The 22,910-nt window shown below is 42.5% G+C and overlaps 1 long non-coding RNA gene across 2 annotated transcripts in view; it reads right to left on the minus strand.

The window, feature by feature from the left end:
- Positions 1 to 22,910, minus strand: part of LOC102369623 — a 102,608-nt gene that overhangs the window by 59,634 nt on the left and 20,064 nt on the right. The window lies entirely within an intron of this gene.

A 22,910-nucleotide genomic window follows, 5' to 3' on the forward strand; every position in this document is an offset into this window, starting at 1 on the left:
TCCTGCTGATGAGAAATTAACAACCTTTGTTTTGTCGATGATATTAATCTTGATAAATTTCAATAAATGTTGCTTTCCAATAACTCTGAGGAAGATAAATATAATCCCTCACCCTTTTTTTTGCAGATAGGGCAAGTGAGGCACAGAGAGAAGAAGCTGTGTGATGCAAGATGATCTAATAATTCCTTAAGGACTTGGTACAAAGCCCATAGAAATCTAAGACTTTGAATCATTCAGGCAACACATGAAAAGAGAATTACAATCAATTGATATAATGCTAGCATATCAGTTCAGAACCAATTATGGATCCATGCCATACTGTATAAGGAACTGTACAATCATGTACCAAAAGACAGTACTTTGCCTCAAAGAATTTACAATTAAAAAAATGCAACCTCTATTCCATGCTTTGTGCACAAGTATAATCAGTTTGGAAACTGATTTAAAAAAACTGGCAAAGCCTCCTTAGCACGGACAGACTTGCTTTAGTTTAAGGAGGCCCCACACAAAGTTGCACCATCTTAACTAAATCAGTTCAACATCACAGTTATATAGACAAACCTATGTCACATTTTTTGGACATATGGCAAAATTATCAACATAGGGATTGTCACACACCTCTTAGGATTGTCCATTTATTTTTTTTTTATTTACATTTTTCCTCCTACTTTTTTATCTTTGGATTTGTGCCACCTTCTATCTTCATTTAAATCACAGTTTTTCAGGAAGTTTAGTTTTAAAAGAAATGTTTCTGAAGAAGGGGAAGTCTCAGAGATTACAAATAAAACAAAACAGAACAAAACAAAAGTTGCTAGCTTAGCATTCATTGCCTCTCTCTATGATGATCAGAATTGTCTAGATCTCAGGCATCAACTTCCTGCTTTGCCAGAGACTTCTGTATGACCTTAAGCAAGTCACTTAGCCTCGCTGGGCTTCATTTCCTCTTCTCTAAAATGTACTGTAAATGAGAATACTACCCCTCTTCAAACTGTTCATGAGCTATGCAGTTCTCTTTTAAATGTAAGAGCTGCCAACTTTGCAAATAGGTTCCCATATACCTTATCAAAATACATGAGAGGTGTGTGCCCTGAGGAATCAAAACTTTTAATGGAGAATTTTTTTCTCTATAAAATGTTACCATTTCACTAGCTGAAGTTGGCAAAGGGGAACAATAGTTCTATAAACATGCATACTTCAGGTTTGTCCCCCAGTACATGCAAATATATAAACAAGAACCCAGAGAGAAGAAAATTTAAACTGCCGTATTTCAACAAATAATAGCCACACATGTAATAATAGCTGCACCCCTGAATATTGCCTGGATAGTTTGAAGAAGAATTTCCTCCTGTAGTGCCTGCACCCACATTTCTGAAAAAAACAGATGATGTGATTTATTTGCATTCAGACAGGAAACCCACTCTGCCTCATACATTTAGTCCCACTCTGCATTCAGTCTTACTTCCAAGACCATGCAAGCAAAGGAAGTACAAATGAATGCTCAAACACAGAATTACACCCTTTCCTTGTGTTGTGACTTTCTTAGCCTTTCTCTAGAGTCTGCATAAATTCTGTGCCCTCGTTTTTGTTAGGCCCAGGAAATGCAACATTTCAGTCAGGGCAGCGGTGGGGAGCAGGGAATAAAAGCATGGCTTAGCTCCTGGGCAGCTCATTCTCCACCAACCCCACCACAACATACACAATTATGAAGCCCAACTTTCAGCCCCAAATCCATGTGGTGCCACTGAGAGACTGCTGTTTTGAGCTCGAAACAGCAAAACCGAAACAAAACAGAGAGCTTTGAAACGGCCTTGAAATGAAACGAGGCAAGTCGAAACATTTCGAGTTTTGTAAGGCTAACTGCACCTTGTCATGCATCCACAGATGCCTCACAAGCAGGTCCAGGGAGGTGATCCTCCCCCTCTATGCAGCATTGGTCAGGCCACAGTTGGAGTACTACATCCAGTTTTGGGTGCCGCACTTCAAGAGAGATGTGGCTAGCATTGAGAGGGTCAAGAGGAGGGCCACTCACATGACCAGGGGTAGCAGGGCAGGCCATATGAGGAGAGACTAGAGGGCCTGAACCTATTCAGTCTCCACAAGAGAAGGCTGAGCGGGGATCTGGTGGCCATCTACAAATTCACCAGGGGGCATCAGCAGGGAATAGGAGATGCCCTGTTCCCCTGGGCACCACACAGGGTAACTAGGAATAATGACTACAAGTTGATAGACAGCCGGTTCAAGCTAGACATCAGGAGGCATTACTTTATGCTTAAGGCGGCTAGGACCTGGAACCAACTTCCAAGGGAAGTGGTGCCCCCTCCTACCTTGTGGGTCTTTAAGAGGAGGCTGGATAGACACCTGACTGGGGGCATATGACCCCAGGATCCGTTCATATGACCCCAGCATCCGTTCCTGTCCAAGGCAGGGTGGCGGACTTGGTGATCTGCTTAGGTCCTTTCCGACCCTAGCTACTATGACTATGATACTATGAAGCTCAAGCTGGGCTTGCCTGAAGGGAAACAGGAACTCAAGTAAGGAGAGGGAGGGGGAAGAGGGGCGAAGGCAAGGAAAGGACTGCTCTCATTATTGACTGTGTAGCTGGCCAGTGACTCTCACCCTTCCCTGAGGTCTCTTCCAATCTCAGTGCTCTGGGGGAGGGATGGAAACACTGCATAAATGCAGCATTGTTTGAACTGACCTGCTTACTGCCTTGGTATCAGTAACTGAGCTGTGTGTTCCAGTTTTGCCTGTCAGCAGCTAGAGGGACAGGGCCCCAGAACCCAGACTCCCCCTGCACCTATCTCCTTGACAGCTGGCAGGCTTCATGGCTGCAGCAGGGCCTAGGAGGCCTGTGGTTTTCAACCCCCTGTGCCCTAAGACAGACACAGTCAGTTGTACAAGCACCCATGTCACGAGTTTTGCCTATCAGCAGCCAGAGGTGCAGGACCCCAGAACCCAGAAGCCCCTGCACCTATCTCCTTGACAGCTGGCAGGATTTGTGGCCCCAGCAGGGGCTAGCATCACGCGGCGACTCGGCCCTCGGAGGAGGGTGCGTCACATGGCTGCGCCTGGGGGGCGGGGGCGGTGCGTCATCGCTGCGATGCGCCAGGGAGACACATGGGTGCCTGGAAGCTGCCTTCACGTGGGCCCTGCCCCTGTCCCTAGGTCACGTCCAGTCCTAGCCCTGTCCCTATGGTTAAAAGAGATATGGTACTTGTAGATAGAGGAAAGCCACCCTTTGTAGGGTGGCTGAGGTATGTGAGGGGGTGTGGGGGCCTGCATGTATGGCAATGGGAGGGAGGTGTGGGTGCATGTGTATGGTGCAGTGTGCATGTGGGGACTTGCCCTATGAATGCACGTGTGGACACACACACACACACACACACACACACACACACACACACACACACAGAGTCTCTCCCTCACACTCACAGATACACACAGTCTCTCCCTTCCTCATTGCTGTCTCTGTGTCTCTCTCCCCCTCCTTCACTGCAGGGAAGCACACACACGCACACTCACCCTCCTGCTCTTGGCCCTGGGGTGCCTGTGCGGTCCTGTGCTCCTGAGGTCCAATGATGCAGCTGGGGGCCATGTGTTGCTGAAGCAGCCAGCAGTGTGCAGGGAAGCTATGGCAGGCAGAGACTTCCAGCTGGAGGGGTGGAGGCGGGAGGGAGCTGGGATGGGGCTCAGTGGGGCGGGGCCAGGCTGGCCTTGCTGGTGAGTCCTGCTGGCTTCCCCTGGGTCCTACTGGCCCAGACTCTTGTAATCTTTGACAGGCAGCCAGAAGCAGATACATATGCATTTTTTTTAGGGGCCCTGCAGGACAGATAGAATGGCTTGGTGAGCTGGATCCAGCCCGTGGGCCATATTTTACCCACCCCTGCTTCAGACACTTCATTAATGACCTCCAACCCCTCTGAAAAGTGATTACCATCTCAAGGTAGCCATGGGGGGGACAAACCCCCCATGGGGGGGCAAGACAGCACCCCCTGCCCCCCGCCCAAAGTTCAAATGGCATCTTTCCAGCAATGAACTACCTAACTCCTATTCTCATCAAAGCACCATCCTTGTTCCAGACCCAAATGCTATCTGTGCCCTCTTATCAGTGCAGACCACATCATCTCTGGACCAAAAAACACCAATGACATCATCCAAGGGTCATTTACCTACACCTCTACCAATGCCATATATATCACCACCTGTTTACAGTACCCCTTTGCTATCTATAGGGGTGATCTCTACCTGTAAGAATGCATGAGCACCGATCTGACATCAATACCCAAAAGACAGGCAAGCCTGACGCAGAACATGTTACCTTCCCTGGACCTTCCATCACTGACCTCACAGTAGTGGTTCTTTAACCACTAAGTTTGTTTAAAAAATAAACTTGAGGAAATTGCAGAACGACAAATCATCCACAGACTGGATTGTGTTAATCATGGTCTACACTGAGGCTATGGATTTTTTATCCCATTACTTGGATTAGCTTTTATAAACCCCATGTCGCTCTATGGGTTAAATGCTTAACTGATTTGTTTTTCTCTCCTACCCGCCTTGTCTCCCTCAGCAGTCTCCCTTATTTTTCCTTACCCCTTACCTACCCTTGAATTCCAATCATTATTTTGTTTAGCAGCTTTGCTTCCTGCAGTCCCTTCACAGTATCTGATGAAGTAAGGCCTCTGCATATCAAAGTTTATGATATACACCCCTGATTTAGTCAGTCCAAAGGATACAAATCTACCCTCGCCACCTTAGTTGCAGTAGCAGACCAGCAGTGGCTGAGTTGCTTTATTTATCTGAGAACTATAATTTTGGTACTAGTCTTGAGTCTCTGCTGAAGGATGACTCATGCAGGGTTTGATATGAAGCTTTACAATGCAGACTCTTTGTGAAGCAAAACTTAATGGTTTGCATTGATCAAGAAGAAGTACTTACTCATGAAGCTGCATCCTGCTGTTCAAAGGAAATTCAGATGTTGTTTGCAAAAACAATGTTAACTGACCCTCACCAAGCACAAAAGGAATTCTCCCAAGAAGTCACCATCAGTGCACAGTTCTTCATCCATGGGAACTTGCTATAGCTGTGATAGGAGCCACAGAAATAACACATGCCATTTCCCTGATACTGAATGACATCATCCATATGCAAGATAACATTGAATCAGAAGTTCAGGCCATCCCAAAAGAAAGCAACCAAGGAAGCCATGCTTCTTGCTGCAACAAATACGGTGGTTGGTCTGAATGGTATTTCAGCCTGTGGAATGCTCACTGATGTCTACACTACTGAGTTTGTCCACAGTGTAAAAACTGCCCCTACAGAAAAGGACAACTTAAATAACAGCGATACTCTAAGATATTTCAGGTATCTTGGAGGTAGACTCAGGTTCCTAGTTTGCCTTAATTTTAGAAGAGATATATAAATGTCTATGGCTTGGAAATCATCGTCTTATTATTCTGTGCAAGGCAAAACTTGTTGACTAGAAAAATACAAACAGCCAACTTGAAGGGAGAGTATTATGACAATGTCCACTATGGGAAGGATCAAGGGCCCCTCTGTCTCTTAAATGACAGTGAATAAGCTTGCTAGGTAGAGAATGGTTTGAGCCAATGGGCATCAAGTTAACAGGAGTACAAAGCATTGCAACAGACACCATTCAAGATGTCCTAAAGGAATTTGGCAAAGTTTTCAAAGAAAGAGCCCACCTGTTAAATTTATATTGGATCTGACTATGGTATTGAAATGAAGCCTCATCATATTGCATTCACCCTCTTTCCAACAATGAATAGCCTTGTAGAATAAAGCATCCTTAAAGATTTTTTTGGATTGGCTCTATCCAGACCTGGCAGTCAAGCACCAACCAAAGAAAAAAATCGAGTTCTCTATGAAGAGACTCTTTCACCTGTGTAGACAGTCAAACCAAGCAATCCTGCATGTCTGAAACTATGCAAGTGGGCCACAACTTCAGGAGCAGTGTCACACTAGGTCATACTCCAGATGGCAATACACTTCACAGACACATCAACCAGATGGGAGGTCAAGATAATATGCCATCTACAAATCCAGAAGACACTGTATCATTAGCAGACCCAGTTCTTAAGAATCTATCAGCTGTTGTTCTAAACGGGTCAAAACCTCCAGATGTTGAAGTGACTCAAATAACCAAAAGAGCACATTGGTATTTTCTGTGAGAGTACACCAACCTCTTCAGAGAGTCATTTGAGGCAAGTTACCGTTTGGCTCAAATATTTAAAGGACCACATTGTCTAGGGAGGAGGGTTAGGTACTGATTGGTGGCGGGTGTGGGTGTAGGTGTGTGCATACATACTCCCCATAGCAGGTAGGGTTAATCTATGCTTTGCTTGTCTCCTGCTGTTATACTTGTAGAGCATTCAATTAAGCCTTTTCCTTCTACAGTAAAGATGGTTGCTGAGTTGCTCACAGCATGCTTTCACTGGGAAGAAAAATCCCCTGCAATATGCAATATGTGACTTTCCAGATGATTGGAAAAGGGCCAACACAGCATAAGTCTTTGAAAAAAATAACAAAGCTATGATAGACCTATCAACTTCGCTTCAATACCCAAGAAAATACTGGAGCAAATGATAAAGAAATCAGTTTGTAAACATCTGGAGGAGGAATGGCTGATCACAAGCAGCCAGCATGGCTTTATTAAGAACAAATCATACCAAACATGTTGGGTGGATGAAGAGAATACTGTGGATGTAGTATACTTGGATTTTAGTAAGACTTATGATAAAAGTCCCACATGACACGTAGGCTAGGTAAAATTACTTCAGGGTAGATAGATAATTGGCTCAATAACTACAAGTTATATGATAGTGAAAAGTGGATAAATGCCAGAATGGCAAGAGGTTACAAGCAGGGTTACACAGAGGTCTGTCCTGTGTCTGGTGCTATTTAACATGTTTAATAATGATTTAGATGCCAGAATAGAGCACTTCACAATCAAGTTTGCAGATGTTGTGAAACCAAGAAGGACTGCAAACACTTTGGAGAATAGGAGTAAATTCAGAGATCTTGATCTATTTGCAAGCTGGTTTAGAGACAAAAGGATAAACACCAAAAAATGTGAAGTGCTACACCTAGGGAAGAATAATCAAGAGCACAAACACAGAATGGGCAGTAACTGGTTAGGTGGTAGCATTGCTGAGAAATATCAAGTGATTTTGGTGAATCACAGGAGCAACATGAGTCAGCAGTGTGACAGTCACAGGAAATGCAAATGTACTTGGGAGCTGCATGGCTGCCTCAACAGGTACAAGGCATGGAAGGTGATCGTACCAATCGACTCAGTGCTGCTTAAGACTTCTTTACAGTATTGTGTATTGTTCTGGGCTCTGCATTTTAGAAAGGACATGGAGAAGTTAAGGTCCAGAATTGGGCAACAAAATGCTAAAGTATTTAGAAAGCAAGCAATATGAGGAAAGGGTAAGAGAATGTGGCATATTTAGCTTGGAAAAAAGATGATTAAGAGGAGACATAACAGCAGTCTTCAAGTATCTGGAAGGCTGCCACAAACCAGATTGAGAACAACTCTTCTCCCTTACTGCAGAGTGCAGAAGGCAAAGCAGTGTCTTTAAATTTCAGCAAAGCAGACTGAGATCAGATTGCAAGCAATTTTTTTTGCTGTTACAACTGTATGCAATGGAACAGACTGCCTAGGGAAGTTGTGGAATTTCCTTCACCACAGGTTTTCAAAAGTAGGCTGAATCAGGATTAGATAGGGATGATTCAGGAGGAGCATTCCTACATTTGTACAGGTTGTTGAACCAGATGATCCTTGAGGTGTTATGGTATGCCTGGTCTGCTAGTGGTAAGCCTATGGTATTATGCCATGCCTTGTCTGCTAATAGAGAGTATGCTTCATTTTGCCTCTAAATCCAGATAGACAAAACCTTGAATTCAGCACTAAATTAAAAAAAATAGCAAAATAAGCTATAGAAAATAAGTAATTAATAGAACTAAAAAAACAAGTGATTCTTACGTGCTTGAGGCAACACATTCTCTCTCTTTAATACTTGCATTCATATACTTTACTAGACTTTTACAAAGAAGTATTATCGTGCCAGGCATTTGTATTCAGCATTTGTATCTAGACAAAGCTATAAAGGAGGCAACACTTGGTGCTAAGAAATAAATTCTTCTATTAGTAGAGAGCATTATAAGACTGTATACTTTTAGGATTTGTGGAAATACAGTATTTTTAGCCAAAAAGCCTAAATACAGTATTTATTGAAACCCCTTTGGTACTGCAAATCCAACGTGATATTTTAGGAAACCTGAGTGGCTTGAACCTCTGATCATGAAAAACCACCATATATATCTGGTACAGTTAAAAGGCCATAACTGATGTGTACCAGACAGTTGGGATGAAGACTGTTTTCTTTTCATGTCTGTAGAACTGGTCCTCTAAGGTTAGGGTTGAGGTCAGTGGTTTATAATTGTACTGGGAAAAACCTGCTTATTGCTATCTTACAAGCTAAACTGGAAGCAAGCCAGAGGATAAATATATAACTTTGGTTTACTATCTACAGTCTGTAACCTCCATAAACACTTATACTTCAGAACAAAATTATACCATTCTCTATTTTACTTGTAATACTACAGTAAATTCATCAACAAGGATGAGTTTGGATAAAAAGCAGTGTCAACTGGTCAAGAGGATTGTGGATTAATGCACACCTTTCGGGGAATATTAAGGTGACATCTTACCTATAGTTTCCATCTTAAAATTAGTCACCAGCTGTTAAGTAGAGGTGGAATTCAAACCACCTTAGGCTGCATTCAATAAAATAGGACCCTGGAACCGAGTTTTGCAATTAAGTGGACTTATAAATAAATTTATAACAAGCCAAACCAAAACCTCTCATTTCAACATTCAAGTTGGTGGTGTTTTACATCTGGATCCAAACATTTTGTGACTTCAACATGAAATTCAACTACTGGCTATTTTAAGCGTCATGGAGAATGAAAAAAGGCAAAAAAAAAAAAAGTAGTAATTTTGGATAATAACTTCTCTCACACAGAAGGCAGGGTATATTTGCACCTTGTAACTACTTGTCTCTTCTGTCACATGCCCATGCATAGTTGTACATTCAAGGTCCAGAAAAAGAAAGAGATTTTTTTATATCGTCTAATAAAAGCTTAGCTAGATCCAAGACAGCCTAGTACCCTTCCAGCCTTATTTTTCTATGAAAGAACAAATTGAAAAAATTTTAATCCCGTTTTTTAACAAAAAAGTGATGCATTTTGCAAAATCTTCCTGGGAAAAAACCTAAACTTTATGCCTTGCTCTAGTGTTTCATCCAGTTCCCTTTATGTAACTGGGATAGGCTTAAAACTTTATTGCAGCACTAAGGTGACATCTGTTTGCACCCTAAAAACTTCCAAGGCTGGCAATTCTACAACCTCTAGTCTGTGCTAATACTTAATCACCCACACAGTGAGAAAGTACTTCGTAATACAGTAATACTAACCCTAAATTCTTCTTGTTGCAAATCAAGGCTGTTACTTCTTATCCTGTTCCTCATGGCCACAGAGTAGGGTTAGGTATTTGACTGGTCAAATAAGTTCAGTTAATTGACCAGTCAAACATTGGTAAAAAATTGTAAAAAATTGCCAATAGGTCCAAATAATACACAGAAAAAGCACAAAATTTCTAGTGAGGAATATGTCAAAAACAATTTTTAAAAATAATATTTTGTCTAGAAAAATACAAAAAACAAATTTTATTTATTTATTTGTAAAATTGTTATAATCTTTGACTGGTCAAAAAATATGCAGTCAATTGACCAGTCAATTGAAAATAGTTGACCGGTCAATTGACCAGCTTGCCAACCCTACCACAGAGTCTGTTGCCATCCTTTTTCACAATCATGCTTTAGGTGTTTGAAAACCATTCTCAAATCCTCTCTCGTTCTTCTCTTCTCTGGACTAAGTAATCACGGTTCTTCCAAAATTTTCTCTTAAATTGTGTTTCCTCTAACAATTATTGTTGTTCTCCACTGGATTCTTTCCCATTTTCTATTTCTAGTTCATATCTTTCTTTCTTAACTCCTGTTATACAGCTGTGTGTGCTATTAAGAAGTGAATGTTCAATGCTTGAATAAAAAGTACTAACTGCAGGTTAAAGTAGCCTGGCTTCGTTAAGAGGAAGAGGTACCCCCTAAACTGTTGGAGCACATTGAAAAAAGTGAATAGAACAGTTGAGAATAGCAAGCCACTGGACATAATTTATATGGATTTTCAAATGCTTTTGAGGAAGTTCCTGCATAAAAGATTATTAAGAAAAATAAAGAAACAAGGTCTTAGGTGCATAATCCTGATGCTTAAAGCAATAAGAACCCAAGTGGTATGGTAAAGTGAAAGTGAAAGTTGAAAAGAAACTGGAATAATTCCACTGAAATGTACACTGGAATGTAATGGCCTAACCAGGTTTAACAGTATCTCTTGTTTAAATGTCTTGTAGTCTAATTTACACGGGTTACCTAATCTTGTAAGGAAGGGGACTCATCACACATTTTTTTAACACTGTTAAAATGGTGAACACAAAAATAAAAATGAAAGCCAAGTCAGTCTGTTGAGATGTAGTTACTCCAAAATTAACTTTCTTTTTTTCCTGTGGTATGTTATTTAGGCTACTAATGGCATTATCTATCTATTCAATTAATAATCTGAAAGATAGAGAGCTGTTTTATGAAAGGCAGGGTTTTGGAAGAAAGAACCAAAGTAAAGCTAAGTTATTCAAACTAATAAACTGCATTATTATTATTATTACTACCATCTATTTCAGTTTGCAGTATTTCAAACAAAATAGGACTTTTTCAGGGGTATCTATTACTCGAAACATACTTTCTGAGTATTTTCTACAAACACATCTTGGTCAGTGGACCATTTTGGAACAGGATGTTACAAACACTAGGTATGCATAGGTGCTGTCTTTTCATGGACATTAAGAATATTAACAGAAAAGGCATCTGGGTTTTAGTATTACCTTTCAAAGTATTCTCAGCAGAAACCTAATTAAAATATCTCACCAAATTATTTGGCTGCTGGGGAAAAAAACCAACCTTTGCACCCACAGTGAAAGGAGACAACCTGCTGCACGCTGCATTAATGGATGGCAGGGTCAGGACTGGTATCACTACTGATACTTTGCCAACAGCAGGATGATCAAACTTCAGTGATGTCATCACAAGTGCACATCATATTTATATATTGTAAAAAAAATATATGTAAAAATTAAACTGAATACTTGAGCAATGAATGCATACAATCAATAATCAAGGTACTAGGAGCTGGTATTGTACACTAATTTTTTGACTGTGCTGTGATAAAGTGTTGTATAATCCTAAAATGATACAATGTAATACAAACCTTAGAGCTATTAAGGGAACGCTGTGTGACAAAACTGGTTCATCTGATAATTTCTTAGCAAAATTGCTCAGAGGTATCAATTGTAGAAATAAAGAAGTCATTCTCCACAAATAGATGGGCAGTTCATGATGATTGGAGCCTATAGATACAGGGAAGTGGTTTTTCAATCAGCCAAGGACTCTCTTGCTTCTCCTGGTACATTCAAGAGAGGCAGTCTTTAGTGTTTGCAGTGCTGAAGGTATGCACTGTGGTTTGCATAGCGGACACAAGCTTCGTGCCAGGAGATGGAAGCTCTCCAGGTATATGCAAAAGACTGGGAGCGATTAACAGCAGACCTAGAAGCCTTCCCCTTGTTAGAAGAAAGGATGGTTTATTAGTTCTGGGAATCTGTCACAGTCAACCAGCAGAAAAAAAGGAGCTGGAGAAACTCCATATTAAGATGCAGCAAAACTGTTAGCAAACAAAATTCTTATCCTAGGCCATAGCAAAGAGGTTTTTTATTTAAATAAAATCCCACAAAAATAACAATACCTACTTCAAGCTGGCCTATAGCTAACCTTACAGGAGAAAGACAAGTTGGACATTTTTACTGAAAATTATTCAAAGCTTAAAGCTAGTAATATTAGCCTATGCTTAGAATGTCAAAGTCTGGACAAATACTGAAAACCCACAAATACACATAAAACCAAGCAAACCCAAATTATCTTAGTGATCCATAGTCACAGCTGAAAGATTTGGTTTTCATTACCTTCACTCAACAATAATTTTAACTTGAAAACATATAAGCTTTTGATTATGTTTTTAATTACATAATTACGATAGACATATCCACCTCTGAGAAAAGCAGGGTATGCATTATTATTGTTCACAGCAAATATTCAAAAAACAAACTGTGAAAGTTTGAACTTTCAGTCACATCCCACCCTAAATGACTAGGTGACAAAAGGCAGCCAAGTTCCAGCTTTAAAGACAGCTTTGCAATGGCTTTTTCACTCTAATGGAACTGCCACATCATAATGAAGTTTAAGTGGCATGAAAAGAAAGGAACATCTTCTGTTGTGGGTCTTAAAGTTTCCCAGTAGGGTCTGTCACTTAAATGCAGTCAGTCTTAATCCTTGCTCTGATAAACAATGAAAACAATTCTTGAATTCATGATGAGAAGCAGGGCAAAGGGAAGAGTAAAAGAAAATAGTGAAGACTATTCTGAGTGCCAGGATCTTTAGTATGACCAAGTCAGATGAGTATAATAAGGCTGAAACTAGCCCAAAGTTAATATTGCAGAACATGAGGGAATATTTTATGCGTGTTCGTTTGTTGACAGCTCTCTAAAAGAAAGTTAAAAAGAACACCCTCCCCCCCTAAAAGATGTCAAATCCCAAGTATCCTTAACTGAAAATCATGGATGCTTCCTTCATCACATCAGAATAAAATAGATTTTTTTTTTTTGCCTTCAATAAAGAGTATTTTTAAAGCTCTGTCCTCACAGAACACTCATTCAAACTATGTGGCTGAGTGACTTGGAGAGAATCAGACTGGATTCAGACAACCTAATAAACATGCTCTCTTCTTCCTTAATATCTGTGAAGCACTATTTTTTTTAGGGAACCACTTTATGAAGATTGTAAAGAAGGAAAAAATGTGTCCTTTCTAGGCTGTGCAACTGATTTTTTCAGTTTGGCTACTTTGGAACCAAAGGGAAAAAATACCCAAACCCAAACAACAACAAAACAAAGCAAAGTTTAGAGCTGTATAGAGGCAGTTGGTAAAATTGTTTCTTGGCTCTCCAGAGCCATTGTTTCTAGGTATTTTGTAATCATATATTTACAATGGCAGAATAAGCATGCAAATGTTTTAAAAGCTACAGAAAACCAGGATACCACCCTGTTGAAACAACACTGTGTGCAGGCCAGGAGCGATCCGGGCCCTTTTTGTGCTCTGCGCGGGCTGTGGCCAGCAGCCCGGGCACGCTGGGTCAGAGAACAGGCGACACGCTAGAATTAGGCACGGACTCGTAATGGTTGATTTAAGATTGTTTACTTACACCGAAGATGGTCATGGTGTAGGCTGGACAGTTTCCCAGGCACAACTCCGCTTAAATCCTCGTTTGAGGACTCAGACAATATTCGGATCACTCCCACGGAGTTGTCGAGGCTCCGTGGATCCTTTTGTTCACTCACAATTCACTCACACGAAGTTTGCTAGGCTCCATGGGTCCTTTTGCGCGCAGGGAGAGGGATACCTCGAGGATTGCGAACGGTGACGGGGAGAGGCTAGAACCTGATCAGACCTCTGTTGCCTTCTTGAAATGCACTGGGTCCAATAGGCTCCGCAGCGCTTAGAGATCTTCACACAGCGTGAAGTCTCCTCCTCCAGGTGTTCGTGGAGTCCTCCAACTTGGGCAGAAACCACTCAAGCTTTTTATACGGCTAGCAAGCCAATCACTAGCCGCCACATGTGAATAATTTCACGCAAGCCAATAATGGGGCTCGAATTATCAGACAAATGGCGGGAACTCTTTGCACCGTGCATCTCTGTGCTGCAAAGAAGAAATGCACACTGCAAAGAAAGCTACAATTTGGCGGGAAAATAATTCAGTGGTGCCAAAGCACACACAAAAACAAAAATCACACCCTTGGGTTGTGACACACTGTTTCTTTCAAAGATCTTTTGTGTCATTCTGAAGATCCCATTTTCTGTTCTAACAGCTAGCCCTCCAAACAGAAGCTGGGATTTGGGGTTCTGCTGGATTTTTTATTTTCTTTCTGCAGGTTAAACTATAATCTTAGTCATATCTGGCTCAGACCCCATTGTTTTTAGATTATACCCTCAATCAGCACTGTACATCTCCATTTAGGTTTCCACAGCAGTAGTGGAACAATTTTACTGGTACACAAGAAAGAACACAATCTATCAAGTTTTTTTTTCCTATTTGCTTGCCTTTAAATGTCTCCATTTAAAAGATTGTGGCTCCTGAAAGAATCGCACTCTATACAACCATGTCGCTTCTTGTGAGGTGCCTCAATGTGGATTCATAACACTGACTATTGGATATCTGGGCTTGATGATTTTGGCCTAGAATTTGATGTACATATTCACATGTTCAGCTCAGACTGCATGAAAAAGGAATGCAGTATGTAATATTATACATCAGCCAAAAAACACAGGACTGAGACTGCCCCTCTCCCCCATCCACAAACATTAGCGTTTATCACGAATCCCTCTGACTCACCCCACAAAATAGGCAAGGTCCCCCCGCACCTCCCAGCCTTCTCACCAGAGAGAACAGAATTCATATCTGTTCCTCAGGGTCATTTGTATGAGAGAGTGTCAGCATGCACAGAAATATATGAATAATGATAGGCTTGCAATTAAAACCACTGAGAGAATATTTGTAATTGATATTTCTTTGTATAGAACCCATGAGAAGGTAGTATGACTAGAGGTCACTTCAAAAGCAGCTCAACTTTCATCCCTCACCATGAGTTTGATTTTTGGTAATGCCTGGCTGGGTACCAGTTGATATGCAGAAACTGACCAATAAAAAGTTCATTTTGAACTCCTACCTAATCTACCTCCCTAGCCTTACAAAATATGCAGATTCTATTAAAGGAATCATACACTGTAGAATTCCCATTAATATGCTATATACCACTGATAGGAGTTCTTCTTAATCTTTTAAATCTGCTCTGTACTCTTACCCTACAAACCTTGCTAAATTTGGCACTGGTTATTACCAATTCAAATTAGCAGATAAATAGCCTAAGAAAAGATAATAAAACCAGATATTTTTACCTTTGTCATAAGTTTATTTCTGGTATTTATTTTGACAACTTCAAATCAGTTTCAGTTATTTATAAATAGTACATATTAAAGCCAGCCAGGAAAAATTTTCCTCCTTAAAACAATAATGATGAAACCATCTTTTATCATGGTTGTGTACTAGGTTCAGTGCTGGCACAATGTATGCAGTTTTGGCATGAAGAATACAATTTCTCTATCTTTTAGCAAAGATTTAACAACTAAATGCTATAGAAAAGTTCCAATTTAATTAAGATTTAGCTGTTACCACAAAACAATACTGCAATATGCTTACTGCTTGAGATAGCTGAAATGTTTTCTAGGAAATTAAGATGGTGGAAAAAGTTACTTAGGCTTGGCCAATGGAAACAACAAATTGTTTTGTTTAAATTGATTTTTGATCTGTGCCTGAAATTTTTCAGGGAAAAACAACAGAAGAATCTCTCTTGGTGATTTTTTTCATTTAGTCAAAAATACCTAGATAAAAGTTCTCGAGAGAAAAAGATAAGTCTTTACTACTAAAAGTTTAACAGCCGCGCCCCCTCCCCCCCCCCAAATTTATCTACCAGTTTGTCAGTAATAGACACACACCAACTTTTCATTTTTCCCTGGTAAATAATGTGTCACATACCATGGGAAAAGAAGAAAGTTAATTTTGGAGATATTACATCTCAGCAGACTTACTTGGCTTTCATTTTTTTTTTGTTCACCATTTTAACAGTGTTAAAAAAATGTGTGATGAGTCCCCTACCTTACAAGACTAGGTAACAAATACAGATCATAGACTACAAGAAATTTAAACAAGAGATACAGTAAAATCTCTCTCTGTTATCCAGTACTTCACCAACCAGAATACTGTATTAAGTGCCTCTATACTAATGCTAGGAGCATGGGGAACAAGCAGGAAGAACTTGCACTTCTGCTTGTAGATAATAACTTCAATTTAGTGGGGCTAATGGAAACCTGGTGGGACCCTACCCATGACTGGGTGGTACACACTGAGGGCTACAGGTTGTACAGAAGGGACAGAGTAGGGAGGAAAGGGGGCGGGGTTGCTCTCTATATAAAGGAGCATTACACGCTTACCCTAATCAAAATGGGATCAGAGGAGGAGAAAGTTGAGGCATTCTGGGTTAGCATAGATGGAGGTCATGAGGAAAAGGACTTGGTGGTGGGGGTCTGCTACAGACCACCACACCAAGAGGAAAAGCTAGACTTGGAATTCTTGAGGCAGCTCTCAGGGGCTGTACAGTCTAGGGACGTGGTTGTCATGGGGGACCTAAACTACCCTGACATCTGCTGGGAGGAGCAGTCAGCCAAATCCAATCGTTCATGTAGGTTCTTAACCTGTATGCAGGACCTTCACCTAACACAGGAGGTATACGGTCCCACTAGGGGCAATGCCTTACTGGACTTGGTGTTGACTATGGGGGATGACCTAGTACGTGAGCTGCAGATTCGTGGTCACCTTGGGGACAGTGACCACTAATCAATCGAATTCACCATACGGCATAGGGTAGGTAAGATAACAAGTAGGGTGGAAGTGCTTGACTTTAGGAAGGCTAACTTCAGTGTACTTAGGAATCTAGTCAATGATGCACTGCAGTAGAAGAGTATTGGCGAGATGGGAGTCCAGGAAGGGTGGTTGTTCCTAAAGGAAACGATCCTTCGGGCACAGAGGGTGACTATCCAATACAAGGGAAAAGGGGGAAAGGAGCCAAAAAACTTCCTTGGCTAAACAGGGAAATCCAGGGGAGCCTAAGGGCAAAAAAAGAAGCCATATAGGCAGTGGAAGCAGAGGGAAGCTACCAAGGAGGAGTATACCTACTTGGCCTGCAGGGAGGCAGTTAGAAAGGCCAAAGCAACTACAGAGCTGAGGCTGGCAACACAAATTAAGACAACAAAAAGTCTTTTTTTAGGTACGTAGGGAGTAAAAGGAAGGTGCAGGGCAGCATAAAACCCCTACTGAACAAGGAGGAGCAATTAGTGACAGACAGGGGGAACAAGGCTGAGCTATTCAGTGAGTTTTTTTGCCTCAGTGTTCCTGAACAGGGCTCAAGATAAGTCTCCTAATGGGTTCTTAGATGATGGGCATCAGAGGGACACCAGCCTACCAGCTGTCGACACTGACTTGGTACAGAGTCACTTGGATGGACTGTATGTGTTCAAGTCAGCAGGCCCGGCTGAGCTGCATCTGAGGGTACTGAAGGAATTGGTCGGTGCCATAGTAGAACCACTGGCACAGCTGTTCAAGCACTCGTGGCACTCATGTCAGGTCCCAGAGGACTGAAAAAGGGCCAATGTGGTCCCTATGTTCAAGAAGGGGAGGAAGGAGGATCTGAGTAATTATAGGCCAGTCAGTCTCACCTCCATCCTTGAAAAGGTCTTTGAAAAGATTATTAAGGATCATATATGTGTGAGTCCAGCGGGAAAAACAATGCAGCAGGGCAGCCAGCATGGATTCATAGCAGGTAGATCATGCCTGACTAATCTGGTTTCATTTTATGACCAGGTCATAAAAAGCTTATACGCAGGAGCAGAGGTGGATATTGTTTTCTTGGATTTTAGGAAGGCCTTCGATACGGTAGCTCATCCTATACGGTAGCTAGGATCCTATTCTCCTGTACGGTAGCTCATCCTATATAAATAAAGAGGCTGTGACATAGATGTTTACAGACGGTCCAGTGGGTGGCAAATTGGCTTAGCAGTTGCACCCAGAAAGTGGTAGCAGACAGGTTGGTATCGACTTGGAAGGATGTGGGAAGTGGGGTACCACAGGGTTCGGTCCTTGGACCTGTACTCTTCAATATCTTCATCAGTGTCTTGGATGTGGGTGTGAAATGTACTCTGTCCAAGTTTGCGGATGATACTAAATTGTGGGGTGAAGTGCACACTCCAGAGGGTAGGGAACGATTGCAGGCAGATCTGGACAGGTTAGAAAAGTGGGCAGTACACCATAGGATGCAGTACAACAAGGACAAGTGCAGAGTGCTGCATCTAGGGCGCAAAAATATCCAGCCCATCTACTGGCTGGAAAGTGACCCTCTCAGCAGCACAGAAGTGGAAAGGGATCTTGGATTCATAGTGGACTCCAAGATGAACATGAGTCATCAGTGTGATGAAATCATCAGCAAAGATAATCACACTTTATCATGCATCAGCAGATGCATGACAAACAGATCCAAGGAGGTGAGACTTCCCCTCTATGCGGCATTGGTCAGACCATAGTTGGAGTACTGCATCCAGTTTTGGGCACCGTACTTCAAGAAGGATGTTGATAGACTTGAGAGGGTCCAGAGGAGGGCCACTCATATGGTTAGGGCCTTATAGGACAAGCCCTATGAGCAGAGACTGAGGGACCTGGACCTCTTCAGCCTCTGCAAGAGAAGGCTGAGAGGTGATCTTGTGGCTGCCTACAACTTCATTAGGAGGACACCTGAAGGGATTGGAGATGCTCTGTTCACCAGGACATCTCTTGGGGTAACAATGAACAATGGTCACAAGCTGTCAGAGAGCAGGTTTAAGCTAGATATCAGGAAAAACCTCTTCACTGTAAGGGTGGCTAAAATTTGGAATGGGTTTCCAAGGGGGGTAGTGCTCTTCCCTACCTTGGGGGTCTTTAAGAGAAGGCTGGATAAGCCACTGGCTGGGGTCATCTGACCCCAGCAATCTTTCCTGCCTAGGCAGGGGATCAGACTCGATGATCTGTTGAGGTCCCTTCTGACCTAGCATCTATGAATGAACTGGATTTTCTGGCTGGATGGATGGATGCAGGAGGGGCGGGGGAAAGCTAACACACGACAGACACCACCGCCATCCACCACCCCATGCTGAGCTGCTCTGTGTGCAGCCACTGCCACTCCCCTCTCCTATGCTGTGGCCGGACACAGGTGAGGGAAGGAGGCAGGGGAAAGCTTGCAGATGGCAGGCGTTGCCACCACCCACCACCCTGTGCTGCTGCTGCTCCGCATGCAGCTGCTGCTGCCACCACCCTCTCCCCGCACACTCCATGTTATCAGAAAACCCTGTTGGGTTATTTCAGATAACTGGAATTTTTACATAACTGGCACTCCTCTCACCCTGGGGATGCTGGATAAGAGATTTTACTGTACTATTAAATTTGATTAGGCCATTACATATATAAACAGGGGGAGAATCAGGCCTCCACTTGTCAGTTGTTCATAATCTAAATGTTACTGCAAATACACGCCGTGTTTCTATGTTAGTTCAGACTGAAACAGAAGGTGCTTGAGGGACAAGATTTCCAGAAGAACAGAAATCAAGCAAAACGTTCAAGTTTTAGACCAGGAGAAAAAGGTATCATTCTTCCTTAAAACAAAAGTGCCTGTATCACTTTGCCTCATGTAGTTACTATGCAGCTTTTAACCCTTCCTATTAGAGCACTGTGACTGGGGGTGTGCATGTGACTACAAGCTCCGCCCTTGGGCCACACATGTCATTGGCCCGACCCTGCCTATGGCAGCCTGCTCTGATTCTTCTGCCATGCCTTTGATGTTACAACAATGGTTGTTAACATGCAGGAGGCTGCACATTTGTTGACTTGGTGTAGGGCCTAATACATGGTTCTGAACCATGTCCCGTGCCTCACAGACAGCATCCAAATCCACTATTACTTTCTCAGCCCCTTTCTCAGCCAAAATCAGCCTCTGGCCCAACTTTGGCCTCAGGTACCACCTCTGTGTGCCTTGGCCATCTTGGCCCCTCCTGGGCCTACACTTCTGTAGCTTAGGTCTTACTCTGTGCAGTCCTTCAGATGACTCAACTCTGCTTGGGTCCTACTCTACGCAGTCCTTCAGACCATCTCTGCTCACCACACGCACTCTACCCTGTCTCTGGCCCACACATTCACTCTTGGTGCCTTTCACCCCTTGGGCCTCAGGCCCCACTCAGTGGGCTTTGGGCCCTGTCTCAGGCCCCACTCTGTGGGCATGGACCCTGTGCTTTTCTGTCAGGGTCTGTTCCCCTAGCCTTTCCCCTCCATGGGGTACCCATAATGCAGTAGAGGCTGAGGCTTTACAGCACCTCATCTTCGCCTTTCACTGGGGAAGCACAGGTGTGGCATTTTCTAGAGACTGTCCCACTACAGGCAGCCCCATGGTATCATCCAACCCAGCAGGATGCAGTTTCATGTCTTACCTGGGACCATAAGGAATCTCTTTCATGCCCATAGTTCCTACCCTAACCTCCAGGTATTCTGGGAGCTGCTCTCCTCAGTCTGTTTGATGTTACTCCACTGGATCCCTAGATGTAACTGCCAGCTCTGCAACTAGGGCCTGGGGTTATACCCTGGCTGTCCAACTCTCATCCAATCCGGCGGGCCCCCTTGCAGTCATGTGACTGGATAATTGGGCCTGACTGTACCTGCCAGCTACTCCACAGCTTGCCTAGACCTTTTAAAGTGGCAGGCAAAGTTTATGCTCTGCCACAGGCTTATATGATAACATTAGAAGAAATACGTTTCACTAGCAGTTCACTTTTGCATCCAACCAAAGGCAGAACAGAATGTGCATACTACTGCAAGTGTAAATTTCATCAGGTGCAAGAAACCAAGCGCAAGAGAATGCAGTTACCACATAAGATCTGGAATAGCATCTTCAGAGTCTTTGTGCTAAATTTACAAGACAAAAAGAATGGTGTTTGTCAATCAAGTTAGCTCAGGTGAGTTACCTTAAATGGAATCTTATATATGCTTTATTAGTGTTAGTGACAGAGTTTATCATTATTGAGGCCTTGCCCACACTCAAGTTTCATGCTTCAGATGTCCTGAAGTAGTTAAGTTGTGCAATGTCCCTAAATGAAGATATACTTGCACTTGCTTAAAAAAAAAAGAAACACTTATACTGGAAGACCGTACTCCAATATGCTGTATCTTCTTGCATGTAATCTGCCACAGAAAATAACACACACCCTGGTTTTGAAAAGGCAGCATGAAGGGGCACAGAGAGGAGAGGGGCCTGACCTTGGGTAAGTATCTGAGTAACAGCAGCTAGAAAACCAAACTGGCACCTGCTGCCAGCCCCATGCAGACTGGCCCTCTGCACCCACCCAGGTTACCCAACTGGGGTGGACTCCCCATGGGTCCAGAAATTTTGCAGTGGGGAGTGGTGGCAGGATTAACTGCCATGGCTCCAGGACCAAGGCAATTAATGATGCCACTGCTCCCCTGCCATCAGATTTCCAATCCCATAGGGAGCCTTATTTCTCACATATAATGCACACCCCAATTTCCATCAGATGGTTTGGGGGAAAATACAGCAGTCATATTACAGAAAATATAGCAGCAAAACAATCTACACTAGGACTGTTTCTTATAAAACTATTCTGGTAATATATCACACCATAATCACGTTAAATTGCTACAAAAATTTGCCTGTAGAAAATTATGAGATAACTTCATCATTTTTCATTGATGACTAGGGTCTAATCTATGCTACAAGGTTTGAAAGTATCACACCACACAGTTGTGCAGCTATGATGGCAGCCTCTAGTGTGGACACAGCTGTGTCAATGGAAGAAGGCTTTCATCTTAACTCATGTTGTTTGGAGCAGTGGTGCAATCATGCTGTCTAGAAAGAAAAACCTCTGCCACTGTATGCTGCCATCTCCATTGAGGCATTGTATATATAGCAATGTCACAGTTGTGGATCCATAATTTAGATAACCCCAAGACATTAAGGATGTTTTTCATTAGGTTGAGCTAACTAAACTAAAAAGCCCTCTTTTTTTTGACTGGCCACACAGGGCAGAAGTAGCATTGTTATCACCTGCTCTAAGAATAAAGGAAAATAAGATGATTCACATTAACAACCCTATAATCATTTACATTATTATTTTAGAAAGGAAAATAAAACATAGGCATGCCAGAAAAAATCAGTGCACCTCAGCAATATTGAACTAGCCTGAAAGAAGCACTGAGCAAATTCCTGACTGCAGTCCCACAAACATCCACATTTTCTGCTTGCTAAACATCTTTGGCTAAAAATAACCATGTTAGGAGGTCTTTATTAGTACACCCTCAGTTTAACATCTTAAAATTCCTTTACAAGAAGAAGAAAGACTCTATAATATGATGCTTATACTTGGAAGGGAACTTGAAATCATAGCTCAGTGCAAGAGTATCAAACATACAGCCCACAGGCGATATCTAGCCTGCGGGGCTTCTGGCAGGGCCTGCATAAAATACAGGACTATAATTTCCCATTGGGCATGGCTATCAATGGCAGAAGGGTGAGAGAGGGCTGTGCTGACACAACCTGGCTCACCCTGCTCTAGCTTGGGCCTCTATCACTGCCACAGCCAACACTGGTCCCTCTACCACCAGGCCTGGATCTGGCCTGTGAGGAACCCTGCATCTTGGATCAAGCTCAGGGGACGTAGCAAGTTTAACACTCCTGTCTTAGAACAATATCAAAAGTGATTGGATTTCGATTTTACCCCAACTTTCTCTTCTCTCTTTGTATGCAACCGCTTTACTGCCTAAGCAGGATCACTTTTGGAATCAGAGCAAGGCAAGGCAAGGCAAGGTCGTGCCAGCAGGTCCCCCTCGGAAGCATTCTGTGAGAGTGATGTTGGCCTCACCTAGGGCAGAAGGCAGGAAGTGCAACTTACTGTATAAAGTCTTGTCAAATGCAGGATCATTTCTCCCATTAACTTCTAAATTGTACACAATTTAGGACACAACAGGTACCAGG

The sequence above is a fragment of the Alligator sinensis genome, unplaced genomic scaffold (genome assembly GCF_000455745.1).
Source record: "Alligator sinensis unplaced genomic scaffold, ASM45574v1 scaffold188_1, whole genome shotgun sequence".
Taxonomy (NCBI): Eukaryota; Metazoa; Chordata; order Crocodylia; family Alligatoridae; genus Alligator; species Alligator sinensis.